At 38.6% G+C, this 16,341-nt stretch overlaps 1 protein-coding gene across 2 annotated transcripts in view; it reads right to left on the bottom strand.

Annotated features, from left to right (window-relative positions):
* The window catches only part of ADK (adenosine kinase), a 270,420-nt gene that overhangs the window by 1,333 nt on the left and 252,746 nt on the right, over window positions 1–16,341 (bottom strand). The gene's annotated exons all lie outside the window — the stretch shown is intronic.

The following is a 16,341-nucleotide window of genomic DNA, read 5'->3' on the forward strand; positions in this document are numbered from 1 at the left end:
AACTGCAGGGCTGGAATGGTGGTGCTGCTATTTCTTCATGAAGTCTCCACTTGGTAGCTTCCAGTAAATTTAAGATTATCAAGACTGATCATTATTAGTGTTCTCAAAATGATTTTAACAGAATTCCTGCTCTCTTCTTTATAGAGATAACCCCTGATTCCTCAAAGAACATTTTAAAAACAAAGAAGAAGCTTTCCCTGCTGGAGAGAGTTCCTTCTGCTCTTACTGGCTACAGCTACCAACACCAGCCCCAACACAACTGTGTGCAAGCTTTTCTCCAAAAAGGAGAAAGACACGTAATAGAGAAACATTGTATGCAGAGTTACAGGTGCTCACAGTGCAAAGAAAGTGAAAAATTTTTACCTGATGAGGAAAGTTAGATGACATCTGCTGCCTTTGATAATGGGACATTTAATCTAAAACTTCAGCAACAGTAGGTACCCCATAGCATGTGCAGATACCCCCCTGAACAGCAAACTGTGCAGAGAACCAGGCCCCTCTCAGAATCGGGGCATGCCTTCAGCTGCCACAGCCTGGCATGCACAGCTTGGAAACTCAGGAATCGCCTGGAGCTGAGCACTTTGAAAACCTGAGCACCTCCTAAATGAACAGAGTAGGCAGTCCTAAAAAGCTACTTGGAGAAGTTTAGTACAAGCAGCACCAGAATGGATTTATGGATTGAGTCCCTCATTTCTGAAGCATTTTGTCTTGGCTGAAGCTATTGTGATCAAAAGCATGACAGAACTTATGGCAGAGGTGAAATATGTATTTTAAATTTGGAAGAGGCTTTCAAGATGTGAGAAGTAAACTTAGTATCCTATAATTTGAAACTCCACTCTCATTCTAGAGGTAATATTTTATTCACTTTTATCCTGTTTTTAATATGTTTCAGATGTATCTCTCTTCCTGTTCAATCACAGAAGGAAAGTGAGAGTTGCCCAAGAAAATCAGAATTCTAGCAAGCTGAAAGATGTTCTTTTTAAAGATTTCATCCACCATTTCAAGTTTCTGTCATGCTCAGGCTTTGTGCCTTGACAGTACAAATGTAGTCTTGAAACCATGTCTCTGCTAAGTACTGTGTAAAACTCATAAGTACCAACTTCTGACATATTACAAATTTTGATTCTAAGCTGATATGTTTTGCTAGCTTGCTTTCATATTCACTTTCTCTGTTCATCTGGTTTACTATTGGGAAAAGGTTCCACATCATATCATGATGCTGTCATTTAACCTGTGCTCTGTTTCTAAATATTTCCTTTTGTGATACACTACAGCATAATTTCAGAAGATAATAAAAATATTTCATCCTATGCAATGATGTCTGCTCTTTGGAGATTAAATATTATGTAAAACAAGAAAAAGAAGGTTAGATTAATGAAGGATAATACTGGTGAGCAAAATACCTGTTTCCATCAATTACCAATATCTATCTTGGCTTCTTGGTCATGACTGATAGGGAAAAGAAGCCTAATTGATATACAGTTTTCTCTAAACTGCACCAAATTGGAGAAGAGTTTGAAACTGCAAAATCTATAAATCAAACACTTTTCATTGGAATAGGCAGGCCATAGAGAGTAAGCAGATTAGTTAAAAAAGGATAAAACTTAAATGTTACTGACATCAGTATTTTCTAGAGAACTATGTATTGGCTGGAATTTCACAGATATTGCCTGACACTAGCTGGGACAAAATTACTTATTCATCAACAAAAGGTAAGTCCATAAGCACAAGTGAAGATGACAGGAGTTATCAATACACAAAGATAAGAATCTGGAACAGGAAGAAATTGTGCTGTGAGTGCTATCACTGATGGCAGTCAGGGATGACAGACAACACAACTGTGGCAGGATGGTCCAGCTGCAATAGTTGGGTAACAGTTGAGAAATTCAAACAGCATGCCTGGCAGAAATCAGATCGTTTCTGAATAACAAGATGAAAATGGTCTGCTCTCCATTAAATTAACATGCATTCTTAGGAGAAACTTTCTTGGATATGTGGAGGGTGTCAATCATTAAATTTAAACTGCCTGGGAGGCAGGAGCTTGCCAGTGTGCTTCTGGGTGGTTAAAACTTGAGAGCAAGTTGTAACCATATGTAAAATGAGGCTGTTAAGACAGTCCATTTCTGACTCAGTAAGTATGAAGATGCACTGGGCAGGTCTCCAAAGGCAAACATGGGGCTAGGTTTTGTGCAGAGCATGAATTCAGAAAGAGGTTTATACAAGAAAGAACAACTATCCTCTACATTTATGATCAAGGCATCAAGCATACATGAAGATGAGAAAATCCACAGAGTAAAGGACCATAAAACATGAATTACTTTTCAATACCAACTAGACTGACACTGTCATCACCTCCCAGGCTCATTGTAGTTTCAAGTTAGTATGAGTCTTTTTTCTTCAGTGAAGCTACTTCTTATTTATTCTGATCTAAGTGAAAGCGGAGTCAGGTGAAAAAACATCTTGTTCTAATTGGGGATAGAAATGAGAGATCTCTGTGATTTAAGGGTGTTGCAGAAATGACATTAAGTACAGCTGTCATATATGACATATGTAGAAACTGCAGAGGGGAGTTTGCCCTCAAACCATTCTCTTGTCTGCTGAGTTTCTCTTAAAAGGTATGTGTTTCATAGATGAAATGGAAATAGCAGTATCTGACACAATACCGCATCGAATGACAATACAAACACACATATCACAAACAGAACTACATCACACAGTAAGACTAGGCAGTTGGCAAAGCAGACCCCGAGGGAACACCAGAAAGCAGTGCTGTTTGAGCAGAGAAGCAAAGAGCTCTATCAGGTTGGCTGCCTTAGCTGCAGAATGTTCTTTTTAGTTAATGCAGTAAAAAGCAACATGGTCAGAATATAATTCAGAGTTTGCCTCCCCCAGTGTATAAGGCACGGTGATGCAAACCCCATGAGTCATACTCTCAAGGCATCAATTCAGATCTGAGTTCCAGCTGAAGAAGTTATTCCCCCATCTGTTTTTCACCATGCTGCTTTGCTGCTGGTATAACCTGATACCCTGTCAAAACGAGCCAGCTCAGTTTAAACAGTAGCTGTTGAGCAGGGGATCTTTGCTAACGCAGCTGATTGAAACTGAATTGGGTTAGTGAGCACTCAAACTGCCCAACCAGTGAGCAGGGTGATGGAGGGGAAGATGAGAAGCAGTCGAAGGCTGTAATCCCTTAAGGCGCCATGATTGGAAATGCAAGAAGATAAGTGAACATGGCTTCAGACTCACTTCACACTCCTACAACTTCAGAGACCAAAAGGGCAGGATTGAACTCCAATCCTGTATCACAGATCACTTGATCATCCCAGCACATACTAAGGTAGCTCAGCATCTACTTCATTTCCTTGTGGTCTGAACTGGTCCCTGGCTATCACAGGAACGGAGTCCACAAAGCAGCAGTAAACTTTGGCTACACCAGACAGCCTCACTTCAAGTATTTTACCAAAACAACTTCAAGCCATGGCACAACAGCTGCCATGTTCTAACTGCAGCTGTTGTGCAGGAGCATTTCTGCACTGCTGGAGCTTGGATGGTGTGGCAAGCATTGTGCACCACTCTTGCCACACTAGCTCGAGGCTTTCCCGTCTGCCTCCTGCCCCATTATCTGACATGCCAACTGTTTGTGGAGGAAGGGAAAATGCAGTTGCAGGATGTCTAGCAAGCCACCTTGATGTAATGAGCCATCTTGGTAAGCTTTCAGAGTAGACCAGGATGCCTTTTGCCCTTCACAGGCATGGATAGCCAAGTAATAACCTTGCACCCACTAATGGTGAGAACTCCTTTGGAACTGGGTCCCATTCATCCCATTTATCTTCCGAGAAAAAAGACAACTTTGCTTCAAAAATTGTTTTAAATCTTAGAGTAGTACAAAATGTATTTGCATTCTCAGATGATAGAAGTGATTACAACACACCAATAACTATTTTTGGCCCTTAATTATTTCTTTTCTGCTCAGGAGAAAAAAAGTGACTCTGGAATCACTTTGCTCTGAAAAGTATGCCTGAAATAATTGAGAGTTAATCTTTATTACCTCCAGCTTCCTTATTACATATTCTCAAAGACAATGTTTGTAATTGTTAGGTCTACAAACAGAATAGGGGATGGAAAAGTGAAGTTGCTTTGCTCCTTTTTGTGCACCCCAGCAAATGAAAGTCCTATAAGCCAAGTGCCAGAAGTGGTGCCAGACCCAAACCAAGGCTCTCACTGAGACCAGCTCAAATCTCTTTGGGGATGTCAGTATAACTTTGAAAAGACACAGCAAGACAGTCCACTGACTGACACGAAAGGTGTTGCAGTCACTTTGTTACTCCTTAGAGCTGAGTAGAACTTAAGCATCATTAAAGAAAAACCAAGTTGATTTTACAGAAAACAGATATTTCAGAGGCAATTTCACTGAAATCAGTAATTTCTTTGAAAGTTTCATTTCCAGATTATTAGTGGTAATTCCTAATGAACACTTAGAACTAGTGCAGTTGGGCAGGAATGTGGGAGTCTGATAGTGGAGATTTAAAACAGTTCTGGTCTGCTCCAGTAATGGTTTAACAACACTTAAAAACAGCTCATATTGAAGCCAAATGTTTCATTTCAAATTGTACACTTGACAATTAATTTTAATGACTGTTAATTACTAATGCTGGCTGAAAATCCATTTATAGCCTCCGACACCCAGCTCCCCACTACTTGTCTTTCTGCAGTTTCTCTCACACTTCCAACCTTTATAAAATGCCCATGGCAAAATTAATTTTTTTTTTAATGCAAGAGAGAAAAGCTGAAAAAATCCAATTATCAAATGCATCAATTATAAACAACTACAGGCTGACTCTGAGTCAGAGTCCCTCAAAACCTTTTTGCTATGTGATGTTCCCAGACAATTCTGCTTCCAGATGAACCCTGAGGTATATAACCTATGCTAGCCAGGCCATTCACCATCAAAATTGTCCCAGCCACAAAAAGAATCCTGACCAGCTTAGCTGATTCCTCTTTTTTGTATTTAAAATTTCTACAGCTTAATTTGCGAACTGCACTTTAAAAAAATGGTGTTATTCCACCATGGGGACAGTTGCAAGCACCTTTTCACACTCTTGTTCATATACAGAATTATCACAGTTGCTGGGACGCTCATCTATTTTTATGTGATCCCACCACATTTCCAGGCCAGGAGTGTGGGAAGATGCAGTTTTCAAGAAACATTACCCAGTCAATGCCTTGTGGCTGATACAGTTGGGGTTTTTTGGAGGTCTTTTAGCACTGTTGGAGCAGGCTAATGCAGCATGAGCCTGGTCAGTAGTAATCGGGTGGCTGGCAATTCTGCTGCCAAGAGCCAACCAGCCACCCTAGATTTTGTAAAAGATGTTGGCATCAGTGGATTCTGCAATATAGTCACTGAATGACCGTACGTCAACATGCTGAGGTTTCTCCTTTTTTAATTTTGTGGCAGATGGTGGATATTACAGCCAAGAACTGTGGTAAGCCAGAGGCCCTGCCCATTGCTATCAAACCAAATGTTGGCTATTCTAAATGGAAACGTTTTTGATTAAGGGTGGGATTTGGCTTCTGTTTTCATGTCTTTTGGCACTGTGGTCTGACACATCAGACTTACAGTATATAAGACAAATTAAATGTAAGCATCTTCAAACACTCTATATTTCTTTCAACCTTTAAGCACTTTAGCACTTTCACAAAATTTATTGTAAAAATGATGCCATACATGCATATATATGTTATTAACTACAAATGTATATGCATAGAAACACGTGTCTGTTTCTCTCCTTTAAAATGAAATGGCTCTGTGCTTTTACAGGACTGTAGTGGCAGGCTAATTACAATTGAGAGAAAAAAGGTTACCAGCCCTTCCGTAAAAATGGTCATTTAAGATGTATATCTAACAAGTGGCAACCTTGAAATCTCTCACTGGAAAGAACATTAGAAAATCCTCCCTGACTATACCACAGGAGGAAAGTTTTAATAAAAACTAATTAAACTACAAAAATCTCAAGTGGTTAACTGATTTTAGGGGCTAAATTTCTGGCAATTCTAATTATCCTCTTGTGGCTTCACTTAGTGTTTCACAACCATGACAGATGACAATGAAAAACTGCAGTTAAATTCATCCTCCCTGACACCATGCTAAGCACTAGCTTCTCCCTCTCCAAGTAAAATCAATACCATGTTTGAGTAAACACGTTTACAGCTTTATTAGGATGTCTTGCTTGTTCTGTAACAGCGACTTGAAGCTGTGGTAGCAAATCGACTCAACTCAGTTAAACCTAGAGAGCTGAGTAAGAGGCTCATCGATAAGGTTGTTATATAAATAAACTGCAGGAGACCAGAAAGCTGGAACAAACAGCTTGGTAAATGTCAATATTTTTACTTCCAGAGAATGACAAAACCATGAGATCACGACTAAAATGTTTCAGAAGTCTATATTTACTTAATTTATAAAATGGTCACGTGCTAAAAACATTTCACTGCCTTTGTACAAGAAACTTCTTATTTTATTATCAGCAGCATGAATACTAAACCAAGCACGTTTTAAGAAATGCAGCGATATTGGTATAGCTATGCCTATCCCTCTTGTTTTCCTCTTATTTATGGATACATTTTCAACACATTGAAGTCTGTAAGGATCACTCAGATGGGTGTACATATTTCTCAGTCTGAGGTTATACAGTCATTTATGGACACATGCAAATAATACAACTTTGCATTTACTAGACAACTATGAATAAGTGAAAGGAGTGTTTTCAGTTTAGCAGCCTTTTCCTGGAATGGAGAGGAGGTGTTGAATACACAAAACAAAAAAAGAACACAGTGTCTAAAGCTTTAAAGGACTACATGTGGAAAATGTTAATGAAAGATTTCTGCAGAAAGGTGAGAATAAAAAAAAAAAAAGAAATAAAACTTCATTACATCCCTATTATTCCATTAGGAATCAGTTACTCAAGGCTGAATAATTTCATTGCATTGCACATGATTGCCACTCTTTGGCTCTACTGGGCCAGCTCACTGCAGCTCAGAGAACAAGGTGTCATCATAGTTCCCAGGGCCTGCATGTGCTCAGGCCCACCAGAGACTCCCTCCAAGGAAAATCAGCAGTCTTGTTTCTCTGATGCTTTTGTTCAAGTAGGAAGGGTGTACGCTGCTCTGTTGTGGTTTGTTCCTGAAGCCTGTGCCACAGATTGAGAAAACAGACCCCGAGGTGAAGCCTACTTAGATTGATGTGAGACTTTCTATCACTGCCCTGTGCCTTGACTGCATACTGTCTACCTTCTGAGAGGGAACAGCTCAAAGCTGGAGCTTTGTTATATTTTGTTATAAATATAAGCAGTATTTCATAGTCTGACATCCTTCCACATTAAACATCCTCAGTGGACTCTATAACCTGTTGCATATCACTTCTATTAAATTCCCCAGTGCATCTTACTGTCCAAGAAAAGAACTATTTCAGTCTATAATGTGCTCCAAGAATAATGTGAAAGAGGAAAATGCTAACAAAGTTATAACTTCTCATGGTTTGGTCCCATTTTTCATTTTTAAGTCCACATGATGAGCTTTGGGAAATTTCCTTTAGGATCAGGATCTGGTTGCCTTAGGCTTGTCTCCGGCAGCCTCCAGGGGAAAACATTTGATTAAAAAATCCCCCTCCAAGCTTACAAGGAGTATCCAAGGCACTGCATGTGCCAAACCAGAAACAGATATTTTCATTGCAAGTATCTTCTCTATTTGAAAAAAATACTTTCCAGGCTGATATTTATCTTTGTTTTTCCTAAAAGCATTTCCTGGAAGTGTTCTGCAAAATCTAAAATTCTTAGAAATTTTTGAGACAGAAGAGTGAAATAAGCTTTCTTTTATTAGTACCTGTGGAAAGTTTCTGAGCCTCAAACCTGTAGTATTGATACTAAATGGTGCCAATTATTACATCTACTGCTTGGAATAAAAGGAAGAGAACTGCACTAATTTACTATAGATACAATGAAGTTCTAAAGATAATAAAATGGAATAATATGTCCTATCCTCTACTTGGTTTTTAACATATATTCAAGTCCAAAAAAGGTTGCATGAATGTAACTTCATAGCCAGGTTTCATATGCATGAATCTCAGGAGAGTTTTATTTGCAGGTGTGCTTCCACACAGCCAAGCCAGCAGTATGTAAGGAGAGTCAGAAAGGAACACCCAGTGCAGAGGGAATATGGGAGCTAGGCAGCCTGTGAATTTCCTGACTTTTGTGGGCTGAAAGAGCCTACCCTAGCATTATATTCATAATGCTCCTATTTTAATGCAGTGACACTTAATATCTTTTGCCTCTTTAAATATCTGTTAGAGTTCTGGAGTGATAGCAAAAATGTACTGATCACCAACGACAGCAATGTCCCTTTCCACTGGGTCAGAGATCAGTGTCAAATCATCCTACAAGCACTGCTACTACCACTGCTTTTAACTGCCACCACATTTTTCCTTCTAATTCCTTTTTACTGCAATCTTGCCATCTTCCCACTTCAAGTATGAGCCCATTGCAGTGTGGGGGAAGTGAACAAATTCAAGACTTTACCATGCTGTTATATAACAGAGGAGCTGTAAGTGAGAGAGGACCCAGCTTGTGAACATCACAGCCTGAGAAGTGTCCTTATGGTCATTGTGTCCATGTCCTTAGCACCCACTGAGGCATGTTAGATGTCAAACAGACAATATATTTCAGTGTGGTTTTGTATTTCATTGTATGGTGTTTTATCTCCTGCGAATACAGCAGCAGCTTAATCTGACACATCATTTCTTAGGGGACTATATCCTGCCCTGATTCCCAGGGGAATGTTCTTGATGATCCAATCTGACGAGTGCCTCTGTCTCTATTCAGAATACATTAAAATAACACAAAAATATTGCCAACAGTCTGCAAGCAAGGTAATAGTAACTCATTAAAGTAATTTCTAACCTTCCACATGAACATTTTCTTTATCATTACATGATTTTCTAACACATGACACATTAACATAAAATGAAATGTTATGAGGGTAGGCATAGTAGGCATGACAAAGTATTTTAAACGGTGATGACTTGCTTTGAGGCGTTAAGTCAATTTGTAATTGTCCCATAGCTATTACAGCAAAAATTGGAACTTTGTAATTGGTTTTCAAAATCTATTTTTAACAGAGTAGGTTTGTTTTTTAAAGTGTACACAACCTATGTGACGTTTATTTTTCACAAAACCTGTCCAGAATGCCACTGAATTCATGGTGAGGTAAATTAGGCCTTTTAAAAACCAATTTTGCAAAATATTAATCCTCTCTCCATGTACTGAGGCTCCCTTAACACTGACGGTGTCACTGACAGGAAGAGAGACAGAGGCTAAAGGAATCAAGTCCTGCTTCAGTCTAATTAGAAACTTCTGAGGGTTTTTTAATTCCATACACTGATCCTTTTAAGTGGATCTTTCGCTCCTACATGTTATTTAAGAAATGACAGCAAGTATACTATGTTTTGCCTTACTTTTATTCTACTATGTCTTTTTCTAGACTGCCTTTAAATGGAACAGGTGAAAACGTGAGTTCCTATATTTACATTACTGTGTTATAAGAATATATAGGTAATGAAATTAGGAGGAACAGTTAGAGACCAAGAAAAGGATAGCAATTAAAACAATGAAAGCAGTATAATCACAATTATACTTGGACAACACGTGCAAACAGGTTTATGTATAATATCAGCACAGAAGAGGGTATTCTTTGCAAAGAAATAATTTTGAATGGAAGTTGGTAAACAAAGAAGTGGGGAACTAAAAAGAAAACAGAAATATTCCATGTATTTTTCTGAGTGATATCTATTTTTATGGTTTTGTTTAAGTAGCTGCAATTCAAACTGTGGCAAATTTTGAAAATGAGCCAATACTAATGTTGAAGTTACTAGCAACTGGCTACACTATTGATCAGAATAATGATGTGCCTCTAGCTGAGACTGAGAAAAATCAACTGGGAACATATAATCTGGTCATTTTCTAGTTTGCAGAAGGTCAGTTACAGAGATAACGTGGTCCTCTAATAGCCTGGGTTTATGTGGGATGTTTATCTGACAGAGTTCCGAATGCCATCAGAACACAGGGGTGGTAAGTCATGGACATGTTGACAGGTTATCCCCTAGCAAGCAAAGATTGATGCCCTCTCTGCAGCTCAGCTATTATACTCCTGTATGCTGTTTATAAACCAGGAGCAGTAAAGACAGACAAAATGGGCTGTCAGTCAAAGTGCTGATGACACTAAGTAAGTATTTTTATTTCAAAGCTTCCTATCTCACCCGCCATGATCTCAGTAACAACAGGATTGCTCAGAGGCAATTAGCCACCAGTGCTGTACAAATGAAAACTAAGAGAGTGCTGCTTTCTGTTATAACAGTTATCTTTACTTCAAAAAAAAGCCAGAATGATTCAAAGTAGTATCCCCTCTCTCTTAGCTGGTGAAGATAAATTTTGTAGCAAATATCAGCCATTACAAGTTCCGTGCACACACATATTTAATTGATATCACCAAAAAATTATCCCTTGCTCCCAGCTGGCAAGTAGCTCTGCATCTCAGAGCTCTGCTGTTATCAGAAGGGAGTACTTCACAGCAGTAAATTTTTGTCCACTGTATTTCCCTCTATCAAATGTGATTAAAAAACGATGGCAATTTCCCAAGGTATTTCACACAAGTATAAAAACCTTATAAAAATTAAAGACCACTATAAGTAGATGAAGTAGCTTCTGATATCACGCTCCTGCTGCTCAGTTAAGAACTGTTCCTAGCTCCTTCTACTCCTATTTCAATGAATCTAGAATGTTCTAGGGGTGATGAATACTGGAGGGAGAGCAGCCCTTACAGCAGAGATTTATACAGAGAGAAAAATACAACAAATAAGAGAAATATTCATTTTTTAGTGTAAACAAATTCTTCCCCAGTGTTCAAGAGCCCTAAAAATCTATTAAGTAACTTTCTTTTTAATATAGTTACAAGCTTACTGATAAATTACTGAAAAAACCATTCAAATCTGCCTCTGCTGAAGGCATTATCAGATCTTTTTGCACGTTTTGCACTCCTGGAATAGCCATATAGGAACTATTCATAAGAGTTCATTTCTCACATGGGCACATGCTTCTATTCCCACAATGCTTGCACAAGAAATACACAAGGGACTTATTAGACAGAGTCCTAAGTACAGCCCCCTTTTGCCCTAGAAGAGATTTATTGCAAAAAGGTGGAATTCCCACTCTTTGAGCTTCATTTTTTCATTTGGGCAGCTCCTACTCTGGAGCCACCAACATTGCCCTCTGAAGATGATTGAGTCTGGATTTTCAGAGGAGCAGGAACTGGCACATGGGAACTTAATACCAATAGGATTAAAATTCATAGGATCATAACACAATTTAGGTGGGAAGGGACCTCTTTAGGTCACTTGCTCCAGCCCCCGGCTTCAGGCAGAGTCAACTCAGATGATATCAAATCCCATCAAGATGATTTTTTTATTTTGAAAATCACTGGATTCCTTCAATAAATGATGGATGCTACAGAGCAAGAGCATAAGAATTATTACACTGGTTTTAATTATGTTTCTATTTTATCAATATTACACTTGTTTAAATCCACCGGCTTCAGCCAAGGTATTCCAAAGCAAATCTAGTGTATTCAGAAAACAGAACCAGACTGTTCTTAAAAGAGGTTTCTGAATCAAACACTTAATAGTAGAGGAGTAATGATGACCAATTATTCTGTGCACTCTGTATTTTTGTGAACCTGTATTTTTATTTCTTGTACTGTGGTCTTATAGATACACATATATGTATATGCATAATATATTCAAAGAATGTTTCACACGAAATACAGTATTTCAATAATTTAGAAGTATATCAAATATTACTTAGTTCTGAAATCAAAGCTGGATGTCACTCTATTGAAAATCATTTGCATTTACCTCATGAACAGAGGCTAAAATTTGAACAGTGTGAGAACCTTTAGGCAAACTCCTACAAGTCCAAGGTCTGTATTTAATTTGTAGAGACATTTAGATTAAGATGGAAAAATAATGCTTGGAATTAACCTCTCTATTAAAGATGAGGAAATGGCTTTACTGAGACAGTTTGGCTCAAACAGAATCAGAAAGAGAGAAGTATCTTCAGTAATCCCTGTGGTCGCTGAAGAGGAGATAAAGATGCCATGAGGCCCACTCACAAAAGGACATGTAAAAGAGGATGACTCCTCTTTTGCTGCTCTCCCTGTTGCTATCAGAGTGGTCGTCTGATAGCTGAGACAGGAGTTGACCAACTCATAAGGCTCGTGCTGGGCTTCACAAGAAAGAGAAAGAGAGAGAACTGCTTATTCTGGAAAAATATGCACCAAAATAATGTGACTGTAGCTTCCAAACTCTAGCCAGCAGCTTTATGAGATTCCCCAGCACATGAAAGCTACCAATGCCATCTTTAAATTGACAGGTGGTTTGAGCCATTGACCTCCCCTTTGATACTGACAGAGGCAAATTGCTATCAGCTCCTATCTGGCACTGTACAATGCTTAATGAAGAGCTCCTTCTACCCTGGGATTCCTTTTCCTTGAGAATGGTATAACATCTTTATAGCAGGGTGATAAGTAATACACACTTGCTGCAATCGTTCTGTCACTGCCTTATCATGCTACTTGAAAATGATTTGTTGTTCCATTTCATACTCTAGTACTTTCCATGAATATATGACTAAATCATAGCAGATTATTAAGTCAATATATTTATATTGATGGAACCTGAAGAAACATTGATTTTACACCTTCTCCTATTCATTTGTTATGAACTCTGTACTCAGTTCCAGTGACTAGACAGATTCTAGGGGAGAGATTTTGCAGGGAACAATGGCAGCAACTATCAGAACAGATGCTTATTGTTTTCATTAGTTACGGTGGCAATGACAAAGGGGAGTTCAAACAGAAGGCAAGCCTGCTCTGGCTGAAGAGAGCAGGATGGCATAAAGGAAAGCATACGATGGTCAAACTGCTCATATTTATTGCCATTAAGCACACTTTGATTATCATTACTGCAATGGCTCAAACTGCGGCTGACTTGTAATAAATAAATGTTAATTTAAGGATCTCCCCAAACTCTACAAACTAAGGCTGTAATTCCATTAAGAGGACTCTTGTGGCATAAGCCATGTCAGCAAAGCTCAAGTGATTTTTCAATGTCACATGAATCTGGAGGTGGAATCGCAACTTTAATTGATGGATATTTCAGGGATTTATAACCAAATATCTGCCCTACTCCTGAAAACCACAAGAGGTGCTGAGATGCTACAAAGTAAACCATTATTGCTTAAACTTGTAAAAGGTAGCAGTGTTGCTGGGTAGCAATAAAGGCAGAACTGTGTTAGCGTTGTTTAGAGAGGTGTTTTTAGCATAAAGATACCTGCAGCAATTTTAAAACCCAGTCTCTTATTTATGCACTGCGCCAGCCTGAGTGGCAGATGACTTGATGCCTGTAGTAAGAGGCAAGAAATTCAGAGATATTCCTGGTGCCAACTTAATAAAACCACTTTTCAACTGAAGAATGTGGTTTATTTCTTGCTGCTAGCTGTTGGGGTGAGCTAGTTCTCCTTGGAGGCTGGCAGCTTCAGAAATGCTGAACTCATGAATCAACTCACAGAGTTACAAGTGCTCAGAAACTTTGTGTGCTTAAACTTTGTCTTGACTTTAAGGTCTCAAGAGCTTCGGTAATTAGACCGGTTCTAGTAAGAAAAAAACAAGCAGGTTTGTTTGTTGTTGTTGTTTTTTTTTTGGTGGTTTTTTTTTTTTTTTTTTTTTTTTTTTTTTTTTTTTTTTTTTTAACTTTTACATGGAGAAGCATATAAGGGGTGATTTGCCACATTGGCATAATTATTGAGAAGGAATTTCCCTACAATCTGTGAGTTATACCTCTGGAAGAAAGTGCCTCTGTAAAAGACCTTTCAAAATATGATAGAGTCTAACAAACTTGACCTCCTAATGCAAAATAAATCTTGTGTGATGGGGTTAGTTCTCATTATATCCCACGTTCCCCTCTCAGCCAAGACCTGCTCCAGAAAAACCACTGTTCAGTCATGTTAATATACTTGTTCCAGAGAAGTATGGGTAACTTTGCCATGGGAGTCTTATTCTCTGCTGTTTGAATAAAATAATTAGGTTTCCAGGAGGGGATATTGTCACACTGAGCAAATTTTTTAGTTAAGGGAATAATTTTGAAACATTTTACTACAAGGACACTGAAATCAAAACATTACATGTTGCCTAGGTAGTAACAACTGATAAAAAACCTCAATCAAAGAAAGAAGCAGAAAAGCACTGAAGAGAATATAATTTCCTGTTGTAAAAATTCAGTCAGGACAGTAACACTGCAGCTGGTCAGTGCTAGACCCAATGCCAGAAGATATGTATGTTGGGCAGTATTACCTACACTACTGCACAGGGCTGGCTGCTAAGGAGACATTCAAGAACTTCTCCAAATATGTTCCAAATACACACTTTGAAAACAGACAAGTGTGCCACAGATAAAATACAGACATTTCCCCCAAATGAAACACAGACCAAATCCAAATCGAAGCCTATCCAGTCCAGTATCCTATTTCCTACATATGGGATGGAAAATTAAGTGACCCCTTGAAGAAGGAGACCACAGTACACATAAGACTAGAATCAGCTGTGTACCTAGACTGTTATGAGTCCCAATTCTCCCATCTGGACTAAACTCAGGAAAATCTATTTTCTGAGGAGAATAAATATCAATTTATTATTTATGGAGTGCCAGAGGGGAACTGAGATATCCCAGAAGCCAATAGATTTTTGGATAGATATCCTAAAACTCATGTTGCTTTGAGTAACAGAAGAGAGAAGCATGGTGCAGCAACAGGAGGCTGAGCTCACACACCAATGCTCAGGTAAGTGTCTAACTGCAAGGACAGCTCAGACAGGTTTGCCATGGCTGAGCTGGCTTCCATTATAGAGGGAAAACCAGCTGTGGTCCTTTCCATGATAGTGAGGGAGAACTGAACAGACTGGACTGCACTGCTCTTGTGCCCAATGGAAAAGCATCTGATGCCTCAGATGTTTTTGGGGCAGCTGAAGATAATATACATCCATAAGCTGTGATACAGGACTTTTGCTAAGATTATCCCAAATATACAGGATCTTGCTGTATCTTAACACTTAGAATGATAAGGGAGAGTTAATAAGGGAGAGTTAATCTTTAGGAATATGGCCCTTCATCCCTCTCTTCCACAGCTGAGCACTGTCCACATCATTTTTCCCCTTTGAGAAAGGAATCTACAACTGGTCCAAGACCAGCCTGACAGGATGTGCCCCAACTCCTTACACTGCTGGTGGAAGGCAGCAGTTTGAAATAGTGACTGATCTGGTTTATATCAGCTTTATGCAGGATATTCTGGATAAAATAAATGTTTTAGCCCTTCTACAGAAAATCAGTAGCTATGGCTGTACCAGGGAAAAAGATGTAATTTAAAGAGGAAGGCTTTTGAGAGTTCAATTTTAAAGTTTGATCTATTATATTACAAAACGGTTCTTAAAGCCCTGCTTTAGTTGCAATATTGTTCCTGCAGCTAACATAGCAAAGAAAAAAATTAGCATTATTAAAACAAAAGTCCTGATTTCAAGAGGCCTAAAACTGAAGAATGGAAAATAAATACAACCTGAGATAAACATAGCAAAAGCATGAAAACAAAACAGGCAAGAGCTATTCTCTCTTCCCCCCACCCCCCGCCAATAACAGCAGCTATCTGGCACAGATGATAAACAGAGCAAATGTATACAAGGACAAGCACGTGAAGATGATCTTATTTATGTTATAGTCACTGTTACCTACTGGTTCAAATTTAGTCTGGTTTGTGATTTAGGAACAATAGAGAGTGACAAGCATACCCTAAAAGGTGTATGAATAATATGACCTAATAGGTTTCCCTCTATTTCTGTCCTTTTTGATTCATGAAAGCACTGAAGTAATGAGTAAAAACATTCCTATTCTCAGACAGATTTAAGTACCTACTGAACATTTATCTTTGGTTTAAATGCTGTATTACGTATGGATGGAATTACTCATGTGCTTAAGATTAAGCTTATGTTGAATATATTCTTGAAGTGGGACACAATTCTGAAGCTTTAATTTGGTAACACACTGCTTGCTACAAGACTGAGCCCTGCAATTCTATTTATAAAGTCTCTTTTGTAATATTTCCAGTAAATTAGTGACTAAAGGAGCTCCTTACAGCTACTACAGATTAGATATTAGAGCCTTCAGGATGCAATAGTGCATCACAGAACTACATGGATGAA

Source organism: Haemorhous mexicanus, chromosome 7 (assembly GCF_027477595.1).
Source record: "Haemorhous mexicanus isolate bHaeMex1 chromosome 7, bHaeMex1.pri, whole genome shotgun sequence".
In the NCBI taxonomy this organism is placed as follows: Eukaryota; Metazoa; Chordata; class Aves; order Passeriformes; family Fringillidae; genus Haemorhous; species Haemorhous mexicanus.